Source organism: Hyaena hyaena, unplaced genomic scaffold (genome assembly GCF_003009895.1).
Source record: "Hyaena hyaena isolate Hyena2069 unplaced genomic scaffold, ASM300989v1 scaffold_50, whole genome shotgun sequence".
NCBI lineage: Eukaryota > Metazoa > Chordata > Mammalia > Carnivora > Hyaenidae > Hyaena > Hyaena hyaena.
Genome location: NW_024080682.1, coordinates 4,049,878 through 4,069,328, shown reverse-complemented (window position 1 = coordinate 4,069,328; position 19,451 = coordinate 4,049,878). Strand labels below are relative to the sequence as shown.

General features: G+C 56.3%; 1 long non-coding RNA gene across 2 annotated transcripts; it reads right to left on the bottom strand.

Annotated features, from left to right (window-relative positions):
* Window positions 1–7,528: 7,528 nt before the first annotated feature.
* Window positions 7,529–19,080, bottom strand: LOC120230943. 2 transcript variants are annotated; one of them, XR_005528218.1, is made up of 4 exons: window positions 18,829–19,080; window positions 10,544–10,701; window positions 9,309–9,522; window positions 7,529–8,191 (listed from the first exon to the last, which is right to left on the bottom strand). It is a non-coding gene; the product is annotated as an uncharacterized LOC120230943 (long non-coding RNA). The 2 variants fall into 2 exon arrangements; XR_005528219.1 differs by lacking the exon at window positions 18,829–19,080 and adding an exon at window positions 15,800–15,958.
* Between the last annotated feature and the right edge of the window lie 371 nt (window positions 19,081–19,451).

The following is a 19,451-nucleotide window of genomic DNA, read 5'->3' as shown; positions in this document are numbered from 1 at the left end:
GTTTTGAGGCAACATCGCCTGGTCCTGATCCCATGGGACATACGGGCAGTGCCCTGTCCCCACCTCCCGCCGCACCCCGCAGACCTTTTGCTTAAACACCATGAAGTCCAGTGCCCAACGCGGGGTAATGCCAGGTCTGGGCAGATTCTGGGCACAGGGGAGGCAATGTCGGCCCTACCCGTGAATTTCCTGAACTCTTCAGTGTGAGTGAATTACCGAAAACATCAGGACAGAAGTATTTTCAGTGTGGAATAAGGAAAGACTCCCTTTGTGATTCCTGGATCCTTCTCTGGGTTCTTAGGGAGATAGTTTTGCAGAGGATCATAATCTGACTACTTTTGGGCTTCAAGAGTGACTTCCAGGGGATGCCACGTAAATAAAAGATGGCAACCCTTCTATTGTAAGGAAGGGACTTCCCCAACACCCCCACCGAGCACACGTGATCTCCATCCCATGCCAACTTGCTGGTTCCGTGAAGACACAAGAGAAAACTCAAGACACTGGTCCTGCCCTCAGGAATTTGCCAGAAACTAGAATCCAGAATTTTTTCTAGGAAAACGCTGGACCCAGGATACCGCCCATACTGCTGACACACCTGCTGTGTGCCCACGGGGTGCCAGGTGCCGGATGCCGTAAGGACCGCCAGGCTCTCGGAGCCAGCGCCTCCCACACGACGGAGTAGCAGACAGGAGGTCACACCCTTCCTTGCAGCCACGAGAGCATAACTTACACCCTAACAGAACGGCCACCTGGCCGTCCTCTAAGACGTAAGCTCCCCGGGGGAGGGGACGTTGGTTGGCCATCACGGCATCTCAGAGGGCATCTGGCACACCCTGGGTTCTTAGGAAATACGTGTTGGATGAATAAAGGTATTATCTTCTGCAAATCATCAGGCCCCCTGGGGAAGGAATATTTTGGACCATGGGGCTATGCTTCTAGAAAGCGAATATCTAAAACCTTCCGTGACAAAGAACGGCGAGGGGAGACACGGCCAAAACCTGTCCGTTTATCCCCAGCGCATCCTAACCGTGTTCTATCTTCACACTGGGGGCTGTTACTACCCTTCCTCCATTTTTCCTTATTGAGGAACCATCCCTAATACCAGATCCAACCATTCAGGCCTTTTCTCTGTAGGTGTTAACCCATAAAAGAAATCACGCCGGCTTCCGTGCCCATCACCGTTTCATAAATCAGCAGAGCCATCTCAGCGGCCTGATGTAATGGCATTTATGGGCACTGGCAAAGTCATGACCACTTAACCGAAGCAATTAAGCTGTGCCTTGCTCTTATTATAAGAGATTGACTGGTGATAATTTATTTTTTCCAATGCAACTGACAAAGGAAAGATGATATGCATACCTACAGAATATTCATATCAAAAAAACCCACTTCCTGTCATTGTTCATCGCTGCATTATACCTGTCCTCTGGGAAGGTAATTAAATACTGCTTTCACACGGATTCAAGTGTATTTAGCAAGGCACCCTCAGAACCAGGCGCTACCTTAGAACCCCAGAACTCTTCTAGAAATCAGAGCAGAAACTTCAGGGCCGGCCTCAGCCCAGCTTCTCACTTACGGAGCAGAATACCAAGGCCGAACAGCCTGGTGGCCGCCTCCCCCGTCCCGTCAGAGAGGGAGGAGGGATGCGCCCCCAACTCTCCGCCAGGCAGAAGGTCAGCTGAGCTTTAGGACGTCTTTCTGAAGGTGGAATCACAAGATCAAAAGCTGTGCTCATTTTAAAATAGAGGTTTTTAAAATAATTTTATTTTTTTAAATATTTTTATTTATTTCTAGGAGAGAGAGAGAGAGAGACAGCGTGAGCAGGGGAGGGTCAGAGAGAGAGGGAGTCACAGACTGAAACAGGCTCCAGGCTCTGAGCTGGCAGTCAGCACAGAGCCCGACACGGGGCTCGAACCCACTAACCGCGAGATCATGACCTAAACGAAAGTCNCTGAAACAGGCTCCAGGCTCTGAGCTGGCAGTCAGCACAGAGCCCGACGCGGGGCTCGAACCCACGAACCGCGAGATCATGACCTAAGCGAAAGTCAGACGCTCAACCGACTAAGCCACCAAGGCGCCCCTAAAATAATTTTAAAGAAATTCAAGTCTATACAAAGTTTTAAATAGAGTTTGAAATATCTATCCCCCCAAAGGGGGTGAGCTCATCCATACTCCCCTCTGCCAGCACACCTTTCCTGAAGTCAGGTGTCCGCCTGCGACGTCTGTTGCTGGTTTGACAGGCTGGTGTGCACGTCCGAGCTTGGAGAGGAGCAAGCACAGGAAGGAGACGCCACGGGCAGCGAGGACAGACTGTTCCAGAAGCGCACCCGGTGGCTCTGCCTCGCCACAGGCTCCTCGTCACAGCCCTGCTCACCAGAGCCACCCCGGACCCCGTCTGTCCCAGTGCTGAGGCCTGACAGCCGGCGAGGGCCCCGTCATCGGGCTTTCAGTCCCGGCTCCCTGGGGACGTCCTGTCGTCCTGTTACACGGCATTTTACACAAAACCTCGGCTTCTAAGAAACATTTTCCGGGGCGCCTTGGTGGCTTAGTCGGTTAAGCGTCCGACTTTCGCTTAGGTCATGATCTCGCGGTTCGTGGGTTCGAGCCCCGCGTCGGGCTCTGTGCTGACTGCCAGCTCAGAGCCTGGAGGCTGTTTCAGTCTGTGACTCCCTCTCTCTCTGACCCTCCCCTGCTCACGCTGTCTCTCTCTCTCTCTCCTAGAAATAAATAAAAATATTTAAAAAAATAATAATTAAGAAAAATAAAACTCACTTTAAATAAAATGCCAAAAACGAAGACCACTGGAAATGCTGAAGTCCCACGGGACACACGAGGAAGCAAGCACACTCCACACCGGTGCATCCACTCACTATTTCCCTGAGGACTCAAGAACCCCAGAAGATCGTGAGACTGGCCACATATGGACATTTTCCAGACCTTTCCTGCTCCCACGCCTGGGTCCGCAGGTGCGGTCAGGTGTGCCGGCCCTCGCACCGCCGCCCGGGGAGGAGGAGGGCCCTGGGGGAGCCCAGCGCACCTGTTACGGGCCAGGCGTTGCACCGGAACATGAAACCGGTGGTCCACTTGTTAATCTCATGTAACGAAGAGGGAAAGAGAGGCTCTGAGGAGCAGCGTTCAGCTAGGAGGTGACTGGCCTGAGACCCGACCCCGGGTCCGCACGACACCAAGACTGCGCGGTGTCAGGAGCGCGCGAGCCTCAGGCTTCTCCCCGTCAGCATCTCCATCTTGCTGAGAAGCACGGCCAACACGTGCGGTGACCAGGAAGCCACGCCCTGGGACGGACCCGCGGGAACATCCACGGCAAGGCCTGAGCAGGGTTGAGTCGGGTCCCTCCCCCTTCCCTGTGGCCTGTGGCAAACCTCTGCCCTTCTCCAGCCTCCTGGTATCTAATTCTGTTGCTCCAGAAAGCAGGGCCCGGCCCAAAGCGTGGGAATTACCGGGGGCCGGGTTGTGCTTTGCAAAGCGTAACGCGCCGGCAACCGGCCGGGCCAGCTCCAGAGGTGCTGGTGCCCAACGGGCGCCCGGACAGCCACAGCGGGCAGAGGGCCAGGCCAGGCGCCCCAAAGCCTGGGGACCGAGAGGGTGGGCAGCCCGCAGGGTCTGGGGCCCCCGCAGATACTGGGTGGCCACCTTGGGCCCCTCTGTGCATCAACCCCGGTGTGACGTGCAGACCCCCATGCTTTCTGTGCGTGCCAGGGTGGGACGAGGTGAGGAGAGGCCGGACCAGACGGACAACAGGTAAATGCCTCCCACCCCCGAACTCCGCGGTGCTCTCACACTTACCTGGTCGGTTCCTGGGACTTCATGAGATGCTCCCGCAGGATCAAGATTGTGGTGGAGAAAAGCGAGTGGAGTCTATCCCCCCTTCCATCTGCACAGGACCCTGAGGGGTTCTGGAGCCTCCCTGGACCGAGAGGCCGGCAGCCGGTTTCTAACCTGCCCCCAACACACACTGACTCCCTCTTCTGGCTTCAGGTCACCTCCCGTGCTGCCCAGGGCCCCCTGTCGTCACCGCCCAGCACTGCGTATCCGCATGGTCCACGCCCAAAGGAAAACCGCCATCAGAGCAGAGCCGCACTGGCCCTTCTCCGCCGAGGCCCCTCTCTGCGGTCTCTGCCTGGCACAGTCATTCGAGCAGAGAGACAAAGCATCGTCTGGTACTGTGACCCCGGGGAACACTGGCACCGCGGGCATCTCAGGACCTCGGCCAAGGGGGAGACTGCGGGCCTGGGGGCTTCGCGCCCTTCGCTGGCCCAGCCCTGCAGGGCTGTCCTCCTGGGCCGTGGGCAGCCCAGCAGCCCCTTTCCTCCTCTGTGTTCAGTCCCGGGGCTGGGGTCCGGCAGCCTCGCATCCGCTGCTTGTCCTCATCCTCCGGTCCTCGGGCCCATCTCAGGAGAAAATGCAGGGCCAGCCTAAAGGTCACGGGCAGGCCGGGCACTCTGTTAACCTTGCAGAGCTTGGTGTCGCCTGTAGCATGGACAGAGTAAGGACAGTGCCTTCCTTCCCAGGGTGCTGTGGGTTTTAAATGAGCGAGTATGTGTAAGAGTTTAGGACAGTGGCTGGCCCAAGGTGACATTACACAAGTGACAACAATCAGGGTGTTTGTGATGATGGTGACACTACACAGTAATGATGATGGTGACGATGGTGACGGTGACAATGGTGACGATGGTGACGATGGTGACGGTGACTGTTGATAATGGGAATGACAGTGAGGGTGACAGGTCACAATGATCATCAGTGCCCTCATCTGCCAGGGTCACAATAGAACTGGGAACCTTAACTGCCTCGCTCTTTGTTCTAAAGCCGTTCCATCTCCTCACAGGAGGCAGCAGGCAGCCTAATAGGAGGGAACTTGGTTTCTTGGCTTCTTGCCTTTTTAATAAGCTGAAAATCCTGAGAGTGACGATGCCAAGGCCTCGGACAGACCCTGTCACAGGCCACTCATTTGGTTTCATCTCCTAAAATAGACACTGGATTTGGTAGTCTCATCTCCAATAAATTGATCTGAAAGAGCAAAGCAAGCAATCCTTAAATCCCCATGATCTTGCAAGCCACACAAAGAAAAAAATCCTCTTGATGGAAATCTTGCTTCCTTTTTCTGCCTCCCCTACAAGTCACCTTGTGCTGGTGTCAGGAAAGTCCAAATAGGCATCTTCCTGGAGGACTCTGGGCACCCAGGAAGGGCCCCAATCCCTGGTGCCTGAAATGCCTGAGGAAGGACAAGGCTCTCTCCCTCCACCCCAAAGAGGAACACCTACAAAACCGATCCAGAAGACCCATGCATACGCATGTACACACACCTGCAGATGTGCACACACACGTGCTCACACACATGCCCCTGCACATCTCTGCATACACGCATAAGCACACACACACACACACACACACACACACATCCATCCCTCCTGCATATTCTGTACCCCAGCGGCCAGGCCTCCAAGGAGCGGATTGGGAGTGAGGGCACACGCTTAAGGCCAGAGGGGCCCACTGGGCAGAAGGCACCAGAAGCGGGCTCAGGGACCCCACCTGAAGGCCTGCTTGCCATGCTCATGAACACCTCTGCAAAGCCACCAGGCAGGCAGGCCAAGCTTTGGGCATGCTTCCCTTAGAGCAGAATAAGAAGCTGCTCCAAGACTAAAGAGCTGATGGCACAGCCCTCGACCCTTGCTTCCCACCTTGACCGTCTCGGAGGTGAACCCCCTCCCCACCAGTGGCCACCACGCAGTGTCTGGTGAGCTCCCCGAATGCTGTGCCCTCAGCGAGCTGCATGGGAGACGTGTGTGCAGACACTGCCCAGCCTCACGCCCAGAGAGGAAGCCAGGGCTAGGCTGACAGATGGTCACACTTCCAAGAAACGCTTCAGGCGGCCGCACATCCGGCAGATTCTCTTGAGGACCAGCATGCGTCTGGCTCAGAACACGGGAAGGAAAGGCATGGTGAGCCAGTGTGCACTAGGGGAAAGAACCGGCCACGGTGCTGGTGACCTGCACCTAATGGCAACCTTGTCTATGGTTTGTTTGATAACCTTGGGCATGACACTCAAGTCTTCCAAGGCCTCAGTTTGCTCATCTGCAAAATGGCACCATAATAATATGTGCATCACAGGGTGTCTGTAATGATTAAAGGGAATAATGCCTGTAAACGTGTTGCATGAGCAGAGGGTATGCCATGGACATCTGCTACTGTTACGATATGTTTTTATAGTGTTCAGAACAGCTTTCAACCCTGCCCGTCTGCCCATCTTGTCTTTTCTATTCTAGGAATGGGTGAAGGGTACAGACGGAAGATTCTGAATTTCAGGTGAACTAATGGGAAGCTAAGAAGAAGTAGAAGGACATGGGCTGGATAGTGCTGGGCAGGGGGGCCAGGGGGCAGACTGGCACAGTCACTCTGAAGAGCACTCAAGGCAGCTGGCCTGGGGAGGGTTGGCCCCTCACAGCCGGGTGAGCGGGACCACGGTCTCATCCACAAAGAGGAGCGTGGTGGCTCCCGCTCCATGAGCTCCAATACAGATTCACAGACACATGAAGCTGGAGAGGACTATCTGACGTGATCGGCGCCCGGTTAGTACCGGCTTATTCTCAGGGAAGCTCATCCCTGGGGACCGCAGCAAGGCAGGGGTGAGTGTGAGCATACGACGGCCCTATTCAGTTTTTCAAACGCACTCGGCATATTTGTGTCAGACTTGGTCTTCCTTGTGACTGGGACTGCCACATAAAATTTAGGTTGTCAAGTGATTTCAGAGAAACAAATTATTTTGATATAAGTATATCCCACGCAATATTTGGGGCATACTTATACTAAAAAAAAAAAAAAAAAACCCTTATTGTATATTTGAAATTTGAGTTTAACTGGGCACTCTTTATTTTTATTTACTAAATATGGCAATCTTACCTGTGCTGGAAGCAAGCTTGTGGCAGAAATGGAGCTTAAAACCAGAGCCCAGAGGAAACCAGCAATAAGGGCTTTTACTGGAAATTGTGACCAAGATTCGCTCTGGTCTTCAAAACCTGAAGTGTGTGAGGTGGGTACCCTGCTTCCTGAAAACAATTGTGTGAAACGTGTGTGTCCACTTCAGAGGTTGAATGTAAATCTTCATGGAGACTGGCAAGGATCCTGCCAGAAGGCTGATCCTAGAAATAGTCTCATATCAATGCAGAGGCACAAACAATTGAGTTGTCCAACAAGCTCAGGTGATTGCAATGCCCTCCCCAAAGGGACGCGGGGCAGGCACTGAGATCCATGGTGACCCCACAGAGTGATCTCGAACCACGCTCCCGAAGTTAATACAGGCTAAAGGGGAAGCAGGTTCTAAACAGAAGGTCGTGAGCGGTCAATTTTGTACAGAGATGCATCGTTCAAAAAGCATCTGGAAGACTAAGTCAAATGTTCGTGGCGATTTCTTGGGCAGGTACAGTTACAACTTCTCTTGGTTTTCTTCTTTTTCTCACCATGAACTTTCTGATTTTTTAAATGAGCATCTAAGGTCAGCGCAACAAGAGGAAAAGGTTTATTTAAAAATAAAACATCGTCAGCAGGCGCTCCACACTCTGGATTCCCACTCGGGGCCATGCCGTCGCCTGGCACACGCCATTCCCGGCACACACCGTGCCCTCGCCCCTTCAGGCCCTCCTCCTCATCCGGTATTGCTGGAAAAGCCTCTCCTGCTGCAGGCTCCCGCGCTTGCTTCCCACCAGGCTCGTGTCTCATAGCACCTAGAAGGGTGCTTCACAAAAGGTAAAACCTATGAAAATATGTGTGATTTCTCCAATCGCTTTGTAGAGAGAAACGCGTGAGCCTGCAGGTGCGGCCACTAACCCGGGTCATTCCTGCAGGGAGTGAGGCGAATACGATGCCTGGTCTCGGGAAAGCCATCGTTCAGCTGGGCCAACACGCAAGCAAGCAGATGCCCAGCAAACCTGAGCGCTCAGGAGGCAGCCTTGGACGCCACGCTTTTATCTCTCCCTTTATTTAGTCTTCATTTAATAAGTATCTCTTGAATCCAGGCACTGCTCTAGGTCCATGGGAAGCAGAGGCAACTTTGCAAGCAGATGGCCAGGTGGCCGCTGAGCCAGGAGGTAACATTTGAGCAAAAGTGGTGACGTGGAGCCAAGACTTGGGTGATGAGCTCGGGTCTGTCCAAGAAATTGCTGGGGGAAGAGGGTTCCTAACAAAGAGAAGAGCAGGTGCAAAAGCCCTGGGGCACCACTTAGGTTTGGCTTGTTGGTGGAACAGGAAGGTAATCGACGGGGCGGGAGGAGAGAAAGCGAAGCAGGACTCAACCAGGTCGTCTGGAGGGAGACGCAGGGAGCGGCCAGCTTGGCTGCCCACCGAGTGTGTGTTCTCTTGTCCTGAACGTCCCAGTGTATGACATCCGAGCCTGGGAATCCTTAATGTAATCTAACCCACTTACTGTACAGATGACAAAATCAAAGCCCAGAGAGGGTGCGTTGCCCCCAAGATCACACGAGCCCCCACCTGGCAGCCCAATTCTTTTATTTGTGTCACCCCTTCTCCTGCCACCTGCCACGTGCCTGCCCGCAGGTGTCCCTCCTCGGCCCGCAGCTCACGCACAGGGCCTCCCCGGCCCCAGGCGTGCTGGCCCTCGGTCAGAAGAGAGCAGACCCCCTCGCTGCACGTGGACGTCCCCCTCGTGCAGAGCACCCACCCTTCCCTGGCTTCTCTCGCTCAGTCTGTTCCAGTGCAAGGTAAAATTACAGGTGAGCGCCTTGTTAATGTTATGGAAGGTAACTATAATTTTAAAAACTCACAAGGTCAAATTTCCACAAATTAATTAGGTAATTTGTTTCTTCAAGGGCCCCCATCATGAATTATCCATTAAATAAAGATCTGGTGCATTTAATATTCTCATGCACCATCAAGCCGTAGCCGTAAATTGATGATAATTACACATAAATACAGTACAACGCGTAGTGCTCTTATTCCCAGGGTCCGACATAATTTTCAAACTCCATTGAGATTAGTCAGCCACACAAGACTCCCACCCGTTTTCCTGATGGGAAAACTGAGGGCAGAAGAATTATTTGCGTGAGAAACATGCCTTTTGGACTACTCATGATACCCAAATACTTTGCTTACTGACATACAGATACTAACGATGGGTGCCGGGTATTAAGGAGGGCACTTGTGATGAGCACGGTGGTACGCGAACGTGATGAATCGCTACAGTCTGCTCCGGAAACCAAAACTACACTGTACGTTAACTAACTAAGATTTAAATAAAAACTTGAAACAAACAAGTAAAAATACTAACGCGTGCTTACCGTGCGCTCGCGTGAAGGACCTGAGGGATAAGCCAGGTCTTTGTCCCCATCTGCGGGGCTCGCAGCCCAGGTTTTGATTTCCAGCCATCACTCATCTCTGTTTACTTGGTTCTTAGAAAATGAAGATGTTCAGATGGGAAAACGCCACTCGGAAAGTCTTCATTGGACACCGATGGCCTTTCTGAACTTCCACGACTGAAGCCGTCGGCAGGAGCTATTTTCAGATGGGGAAGGAAATTTAGGAATATTACAGACAATGGAGATGGAAGGAAATTTTCAAGCCAGGCTGGAATGTTTAATGAGAAGGGAACAAACCTTTCATTCTGCATTATATCTCGCTGATTTAAGGTGTTAGGAAATTTTTTTCAGGAGGAAGAGCTCTATTCTAAATGAGTCAACGTTTGCAGTCGTGTGTGTGCGTGTGTGTGCGTGCGTGCGTGTGTGTGATTTATTGTCAAGTTAGCCAATGTACAGTGTGTACGGTGTGCTCTTGGCTTCTGGAATAGATTCCCATGATTCATCACTTACACACAACACTCAGTGCTCATCCCAGGAGGTGCCCTCCTCAGTGCCCATCACCCATTTTCCCCTCCTCCCATAACCCTCAGTTTTTTCTAATTAATTTAGATTTTTAGGCCCACCTTCCTCAGAGCCTGCCTGGGACTTGGAGTCAGTCCAAACGTGCTTTGACCCCTCAGCACTCTACTGCTGGTGTGACTTTTGGTGAATTACCTAATATTTTCAGACTGTTATTTGACCATAGCAGGCACCCTGCAGGGATGCTATGAAGGATAAAAGGAGTGAACAGAACACATACAAACCCTCAAGAAAGGCCCCAAACCTTCCTGACTTAATGCATCTCCAAGAGCCTAGACAGAGAGTGGCTCTGATGCCCTCGGGCGCCATCTTGCTCCGTGACCCCGCCTTCTGCAGCCGCTACCCACAAATACGAGTGACGACAGTGCTCACAAGTGGATTAAAGCAGATGGGTCCCCACTCCCAGGATTCAGAAACACCTATTTAGAAAAGAAGAGGAAGGAGGAGCTGGGGGAGGGGGAGGTGGGGGAGGAAGAGGAGGAGAAGAAGAAGAGGAAGAGGAAGAAGAAGAAGAAGAAGAAGAAGAGCACAGTCCCTGGGAGCGGACGACCTTGGAAGACCAGCGGCCGTGACTCTTCTATGATGCACAGTCTCATTGCTGCTGATGCTCATGAGAAGTGGGAAAAAAATTCTCTTACCCTCAGTTCCCACTTCATGAGAGGACGCCCCTTCCCGGTGGGCACGGCGGCGAGGCCTGCTCTCTCCCCGGTGCAGGAGCAGAGCGCTGGAGTTCACCTTGTTCCTTAATCGCTGCAGATTGTGGTTTTTAATCCTTTAGATGGGGAAATTCGCAAAACTGTTGCGAAGGATTAATGAGATAATATTTGTAAAGTGATTGGAGATAATCCAATGAAAAGCACATATAAATACCGAGATTACTATTAAGTCTCTACGGAATAATAAACTGTAATGACATGCCTGCGGTAATCTATACTTAATTATGTAATTGTCTACTACCCAGAAGGTGTGCACTCGCACAGATGAGTAAATTGCATCGTATGGCATTCGTTCCGTGAGGTCACTGGTCATTAAAATATAATCACGTCCCATTAAAAAATAAAGATTTCTGTTTTTACTCCTTCCCAATAATTGCTGATACATGCACGTGGTAAGGTGTGGACTCATTGACGTTTTCAGCGAGAGAGAGGGTCCAGAGGAGCCCAGCACTGTCTCCACCAGCCCATCCCCTAACTGTGGGAGCCCCGGAGAGGCAGCAGGCGCGTCCCGTCCCAGGGGCTGACCCCCGAGCTGGGCAGACGTGACTAACGCGTGAAGAACACCCAATGACGGGAGACGGAGCACAATTAACTGCTCTCCTGCAGCATGAACTTGGGCGCCTGGACCAGGGAAGTTGCCGACGTGGCTTGAGGAGGTCAGAGACTTCACGTTCACGACCCAAAGCCTTCACCCGCAGCCACAGCCTGTGAACCTTCGTGGACAAGTGAGCTGGTGAAGGAATGAACGAGGCCCTGATAAACCCAAAGGAGAGGGGACTCCAGGGGCCCTGGAAAGGGGGAGGGGTGACAGAGCCAACAAAGCCCCAAGGACCCCCGGGTGCTGGTCTCTGAGTAAGGAAACGGGTTTGGACGCCTTGAAGGCTGACGTGACGCCCTTAGAAGTCCTCTGGTCTTTGAGTCTTTGAGTGCCACACCCCTTGGGGAGCTGCTGAGGCCAGCAGGGGACGGGTCTGAAGCCCCGGATGTGCTGGCCTCCGGCCCTAACCCTCGGGGGACCTTCGGGGAGGCGTCAACCAGCTCAGGCCTCCGGTGGGAGCAGGAAAATCTGTCTCATCTCCTCCCCCACCTCCCGCAGCACCCAGGTCGGTCTGGAACAACTTGCAAACACAAGCTGCCTCAGAATAAAGAAGGGCCTCACGAGGGCGAACGCAGGGCAGCAGTGTGTGGGCCGACCGTGCGCAGGTCGCGTCGGCTCTCCTCGCCCTAGGGTCTTCTTCCGCGAGGCGGGACCGTTGGCCCCCACCCCAGTCCCTGAGTGTGACCAGCGGTCCCGCCTGGGCCTCTCGACTCCAGCGCTGAGGCAGAGCTGCGGCCCGGAACCCACAGCGGTGACCCGTAGCTGATGCAGCCGGCGGGCTGCAGACCCCCGGCCAGGAGTGTGCAGGGGCCCCTCCGGTGGGCCCCACGGCCCGAAGCCGCCATCCCCCAGTTGTCCAGACCATCTGCTGGCCTCCTCCGCACGGCGGTGGCCGTTTGTAAGAGGCCTCATCCGCTCTGCCCACGGCCGCGTTCCCAGCAGGCCGCAGGCCCCGCCTGGTCCAGGGACGAGGCTGCTTCCACTTTCAGACACTTTCAACCTTCCCCTGGAAGGTTGCAGGGTCGCTCGCCAGGGTCCGCTTCTGACTGTGCTCCGAAAGTGAGCGAGGACAACCGAAATCTGATTTTTCCCTCCGGAAGTGTGGCCCTGCTTCTCCCGCTTTCCTCCGGCTTCTGCCGGGTCCCCGGCTGGGCCGGTCCTTCCTCCAGGCCCCCACTGCCGCGGACCTACTGCGTGCAGACGAGGTCACACACACGCTCGGGGTGTTCTGCTCAGTGACGCTCGGTGAGCCAAGTCTCTCAATATTCTGGTCCCTAAAATGCTAGCAAGATCACAGTGGGCCGGTTTAGATTCTTGGCTCCCCTAAAGAATGCAGAAAATCTTCCGGAATTCCCCAGGTCGAGGGGCCTGTGGAATGATGAGACCAAGATATCTTCTGATAATGGGAGCACCCTAGCACCGGAGAACACAGCTTTCTCTCCCCGCCCACTGACGCGGCACCGAAGCAGGCCCCCCCGGCACCCAGAGTCTTCCCCGAAAGCCCTCGCCCCGCACGTCGAACCCCTGGCTTAACAGCAGGGGTCGGGCTCGCTTGCGACTCCACAGCCCGGGACGAAGGACGCGCCTGTCTGGGTCTCACCTTCCTCGCTGAAGACTCACCAGACGCCCTTCACCCGAGGAGGAGTGATTCTTCAGAGAAACGGGGTGTGGGTCTGAGAGTCGCCCCACCGGAAACAGCTCTCTCTAGGGCCTCGGACCCTCAGCCAGAGACACCCAGTGAGAGACCCAGTTCAGGTCCTTCTGCCTCTTTCCTCAGGCCGGCCTTTAAATGTCTTTGTTACATCGGTGTTCATTTTATCACAGCTCGTACGGGGAAAGCCACCGCCAACCACAGATGGGCACAGCTCCTCTTGCCCTTGACTGGGTGGGAGGGGCCTGGGTGCATTTCCGGGATTCTGGGTGCAATTAAACAAATCCTTTCCAATAGTATCAATGGGCGGTAGCCTTGGCCTCCCCTCCTGCACTGAGCAGCGAGCGCCTGTAACACGCGCTGGTGGATGGCGAGGTGGGACCCCCTCTCTCTGCCCTGCATCAGGTGCCTCCAGCCCTCCCCTCCTGCTCTGGGCCCCGCAGGCCGACTCTCGGAGCTGCACCCCCTCCTGGCTGGCGGGGAGCTTCGGCTCCGCGGAGTCCCGTGTCTGGTCTCCCAAACGATGTGGTGAGCTCGCTTACAGGTGTGTGTCATGTCCCTCCATACACATCACAGCTCCCAGCCCGGTGCTGGGCATGTGCACACGCATGTGCACACGCAGACACACAAGACACACACGCATGCACCTGCACACCTGCACACACAGACACAGACACATGCACCTGCATGCACACACACAGACACACACGCATGCACATGCACACACGCGCACACACAGATACACACGCATACACCTGTGCACACACAGACACACACGCATGCACCTGCACACATGCACACACACAGACACACATGCATGCACCTGCACACACACATGCACCTGCACACACGCACACACAGACACACACGCATGCACCTGCACACACATGCACCCGCACACACATATACATATGCATGCACAAACATACCTGCATGCATATGCACATGCAGATATGCACGTGCACACATACACACATGCACACACATACACATACACACATGCACGCACCTACACACTCACCATTACTTACGATAGTAAGATGGTCATTGAGTGGTTTTAAAACCTGCCCACCAAGTTTTTAACAGTTCTCCATTCAACGGTGAAGTTCAAGCCCCTTCCTTTGGAGCGCGGGCACAACCTAATGACTCATTTGTACACACAGACAACTGTGGAAGTATAGGTGTGTCACTTTCCAGACTCGGCACCAAACAGCCTTGAGGTTTCTTCTCTTGGATCACTTCCTGAAAGATGCATCTCAGGAGCCCACCAGCCAAGCCCTTCGAGGAGTCCTGTGCAGAGGGGCTGAGGCCCCGGGACACACAGCCGTGTGACAGACTTCTCAGGGGCCGCTCTTCCCGCCCCAGTCAAGCCTTCAGATGACCCTGGCCCTGGTCGACCTTCCTGACTGCAAGTCTGAGACCCTGAGCCAGAGCCACCCGCTGGGCCACTTCTGAAGGCTCGACTCTCAGAAATAGCGTGAGGTACTATAAAGTGCTTGTTGTTTTCAGCTAGTAAGTGTTCAGCTAACTGCTTACACAGAATACATAACTCATGCAGGCTCTGGGACAGGACAAAGCTCAGAGTCAGGTCTCTGTTTTCTCTGTTAATTGGAAATAGAAAAAAAGAAAGAACCTCTGACTGAGAAATCTACTGGCAATTGTAGCACCGATTTTACCATCTCTCCCTATCTTTATGGGTACGTAGGCGACATTATTTAGAGAGAAATCTGAGATTCACCTTTCTTCCTACCATTGCCAGGAGACTACTATGCCCTCAAACTGGGGAAAGATGATGTATCAGCAGAAGAAGTAAGAGAAGAGAGGAAGGGGTACGGACAGTGGTCCCACCGCACCCTGGCTCCTACAGTGTCTAGTGTAAGAGGATCCGTTCCTGGATCAGAGTGTGGAGCCTGCGTACCCCCAAAGGCTGCGGATGCAAGCATCTTCTAGCAAGCTCTCACCAAACACAAAATAGAGCTCAGCATTCTCAAAAGATCACGAGAGCCCCAGGGCTTGTCACCCTCTGGATGCAGGGCAGGCAAACTCTTTGTGTAAAAGGCCAGAAAATACATATTTTCAGCTTTGTAGGTCATGGGGTCAGTGCCTCAACTACTCAACATGTGGAGATACTAAAACCAATATTTAAGAGACAGGCAGCGTTGGCTAAGGAAGAAAAGAAGCAACAGTGACCGAAGAGGAAAGGCCTTTCCCCAGCTGGGCCTTGCAGGTGTGAGGCGGGGAGGGCACCGCTGTGGCAGCAGAAAGTCGGGCCCTGCATCAGAGCAGCGACAAGGGTCGTCACTGTCAGGAGACAGCTGTTGGCCGCAAGCCGGGAGGGGACATACACTGGGTGGCTTGTTGACAGCCAGGAGCCACGGATGGGAATCAACCTTTTGGGAAACAAGGGGCCATGAAAAGTGTCACTCGGAGGAAGAGATATTCAAGCCTGTGCGCTGGATGGAGGAAGGAGTGAGGAGTCTGAATGGGCAGCCATGGGGGGCAGGGGTGAGCGTCAGGAGGCACACGGGAGGCCCTCGGTGAGCCCCCAGAACACGAGCAGGGGAGTGGCTTAGAGCACCCCGCTGGGCTCCAGGCCGGCTCTGCAATGACACCGCCTCCAGGCTCCCCACCGGGAATGCACAGCCTCACACACTCAGGGGGCTTCCGAGCCACAGGAGGTGAAGCCTGGTGACCGCCGGGCATCCATCTGCACGCCCACCCCGTTCACCACCCCACCTCCCTCACGACGGGAAGAAGGGAAGTTAGCACACGGCCCGGACACCTTGTGCCATCCCATTAATCTCTTCGACCCCTAAATTTGGGTAAGTGGGGACCCCCGTCCTCATGGAGGCGCCGAGATGGAGGAGCTGGCGGAGTCACCCTCCTCCAGGTGACAGCGTCGTCATGCCTTCCTTCAGTGGACAGGTACCTGCGGGGTCAGCGCGCTCCGGGCCCCAGGCAGCAGCCGCCAGCAAAGTCCCACGTCCGTAGCGCTCCCTGCTCACGGGAGAAGCGGACGCGAATAAACGTGGTGGCCACTGTGGAGAAAGTGGGGCGTGGGTGACGTGACACACACTTGGTTGGTGGGTGAGAGGGCCGTGCAGGTCTCCGGGGAAGAACATTCCAGACACGCGACTCGGCTGGTGCAAGGGCCCCGGAGACAAGAGCACAGCCAGGTGGGGGGGGCAGGGGGTTACGAACACGGGTGCCAGAGACGAGGGAAGGACGGGAGGGGTCTGATGCCAGCGCGGCAAGGGGCACGATCACGCGGGACCCCGTGGGGGTTTTCCAGGGCCGCCATCACGGGGCAGCGCGTCCTGGGCAGCGTGGACAGCACAGTTTACACCCTCACACGTATCAGGGCGTCGCCCCGCCTGTGGACACCCGTCTTCTCCGCGTGCCTACTGGCTGTACGTCTGTCTCTGTGTCCTGACCTTCCCTTCTTGTAAGGAGCCCGTCATGCTGGGTCAGAGCCCACCCGTGTACCTCACCGCCCCTCCATCTCCAAATACGGTCCCAGCCTGAGGTCCTGAGGGCCGCACTTGAACGTGGGGATCTGGGGGACGTGGTTCAGCCCGGGGCAGGCCCCCGAAGCCATTGCAAGCCTCGTGCAGGGGGGAGGCGGTCTCTGCAGCTTGTGCAGGGGTGAAGCAGGTCGATGTGCTTCCGCAGAGGGGAGGCGGGTTACTGTGGCCCGCGCAGGGGGGAGGCGGTTGCTCGGCTCAGGGGGCTCCCGCTGCCCCCCCTTACTGGGCTGGTCCCCCCTCTGCAGAGCCGTTATCCCGGGAACAACCCCAAGCTCGAGTGTGAACAGGGTGAAAGCTCTCGGCTCCTCACAACTGCTGGGTGTGCTTCATTTTTAAGCCAAGTGTAAGGTTTCAAACACGCACACACACGCGGGAAGCCGCGGCAGCACCGTGTGGACCAGCGCGGGCTCCCCGTCGGAGCCACAGGCGGGGCGTGCCGTGGCCGGTGACCCCTGCCCACCCGCTCACCCAGCAGCCCGGGGCCTGCTGGCGTTCACAGCACTTCCCTTTGAACAATTAGAGCCACGGTGTCAGCAAATATGTGAATGACGCTAATTATCCATTAGCAAGTGACACTAATCAGCAGTGTGTCAACTGGCCGACCTGTGATGGGCGACAACTCGGTAGCGTCTCTGAGGTCTGTTTGGAGACGCAGGGCTGCTGGGGACGGAGTGTGAAGCTGAGGAAGTCCCCGGAGCCCCCTTGTTGACACGGACCCCGGGCGACGGGGAAGGAGCCGAGACCGCGGTGCGTTCCGGCTGCAGGGAGAGCAGGCGGGTCAGGCTCCTGAGGCAGAGGGGGACTCTCTCCTTGCACCATCAGTGTGAGCTCACGAGTAGGCGAGGCCATGCTCACAGACTCAGGATGCACCACGGGGCAAACACGGCAGAGGCCGGCTCCCCGCCCCCCCCCCCCGCCTCCCAGCAGCAGGGGCGACCCCGGGACTCGGCGGCTCCCTCACGGTCCTCTCCCTCCACAAGGCGTGTCCCCAGGTACGCCCCGTGGTGGGACAGAGGGGGACGGAGGACACCCCCTTTGTGACACAACAGTCCTGTCCCTGGGACTCCACGTGGGCTGCCCGGTGCCAGAGAGGCAGGGGCGGGGGCCGTGCGGTCCCACAACGCACCCAGGCACGGGAGCAAAGCCAGCCTCTGCACACGCACTGCCCGGGGGACATGGCTACGCCCTTGCCTTCAGATGGAGTTCAGGGCACCTTGGTCCCTGCACACCGAAGAGCAGACTAAGCAGTTGTAGGGTCTGCGTGCTGACTCTCGGGGAGCCTCTGACCAGCATCCCTCTGCTTGCCCGTGGAGCACCAAGCAGTGAGTCACAGCTCTGCCACCCCCAGCCCTGAGGCCTCTACTGTCACCCTCACAGGGCGCAGCACCTCCCAGGTAAAGCACTCTGTGGGCACGAAGTGTCACCCGCCACAGGGGCTGCTGGGCAGGTGACAGAGGGTCTGCTGGGGCTCGGAAGCCAGTTTCACAGGCCTCTCACCCCTTACAGACTCACTACCTGAGTCACCCCTAAATTTAAGGCCTTACTCAGGTGGCCTCGGGCCCTGATAAAAGTGGGGTCCTGGACAGGTGTCACTGTCGCCCGTTTCCCTCCTCCACTTCCCTGCCCGCCGGACCCCCTTTCTCAGGTGACAGCCTCGTAAGCGGCAGGTTCCTTCTAGAAAATAGCAGCTGATGATGTGCTGGTGGAGAAGGTCGGGAAATGAAACCTGGGTCTGAGAAAGGCCGAGGACAGTGGCCCTGGCCGTGTGGGGAGGACCCGGGGCGGACACGCCGCTGCCGCCCCCCAGGGCCGCTGGGTGATGCCTGCCCCCACAGGTGTGGGGGCTCAGCACCCCTGCTCCCTCCCACCCGCACCCTTGGGCTCACTGACCCCTCAGCCCAACTCTGCGTGCAGGGCGCCACGCGCACCCCATTTCCAGGGAAGAGGGCGGAGCACGGACAAATACAGTGACTTCCCACGGCACACGGGCGAGTGGCCAGCCCAGGATGTGAGCCCCGGAACCTGGCGGTGCAGCCCCCACCGTCTGGTACAGTTGGGCCCCCCCACGGTCTCTGATGCCCCCCGTCCCCTCCGGGCTTCGGCCGTGCCTGGGTGGCACAAACAGCCTTAACCAATGTCTCTGCGGTGGCCTCTGCCCTCTGCCGCCCATCACCGTCTGTCCGGAACTTTCCGACACCAGGGGCACCAGAACCAGCACTCAGATGGCTGTAACAGCAGAAGGCGGACAGCGGCGAGCAGTGGCTGCAAACACAGCCCGGGGAGCCGCCGTTACGAGCCCTGGCCCAGCCCCCCCTCGCTCGGGGACACGAGGGGCCGCCTCCCTGTGGGCCGCCCGCCACCACGCTTCCCCAGCTGATCCACAGTGTGGGCTTCTGCGCTTCTGTTCAAAGTCACCTCCTTCCCACGGTACCTCCTGCTGATTCGCTCTGGAGTCTGGACGCGGGTCAGCAGCGCCCGCCCCACACCCGGCCGGGCGACGCGGTGTCTTCCCCACACGGTGCGTCACAGCCCTGCGGGCTCGGAACCACCCGCATTTGCCTCGGGCCGTTCTGAACAGGAAAGGGCACAAGAGAGCACAAAACGTGGCCCAGAAACGGGCACAAAACGAGTGCTGTTTCAGCGTGAGGCTGCACAAGAATGCGGAGCGTCCCCTGCTGTGACGTCAGCCGGACGCCTGCTGGCCGGTGTCCCCATCCGCCGCTCGGGGCACGTGCTTGCAGGACAGCAGAAGCACCCGGTGCCTGGACTTAAATCCCTGGAGTCACGGGCAGGTTTTGGACGGCAGGGAAATTCGCAAATGCGCATGGGTGGACAGTGAGGACTTAGGTGTTGAGGGCAGGAAGGTGGGGGAAGGCGGGGACTTGGGAGGGGCCCAGAGGGAGGGGGCGGGAGGGGAGGCTGGGGGGAGGGGAGGCTGGGGGGGGAGGCCAGCGGGGCAGATAGGAGGCTCTGAGCAGGCGAGCGGCGCAGGTGAACACACCCTGCAAACCAGACCCCCCACCGTCAGACCCCACCCCCACCCCTCGGGGCTGT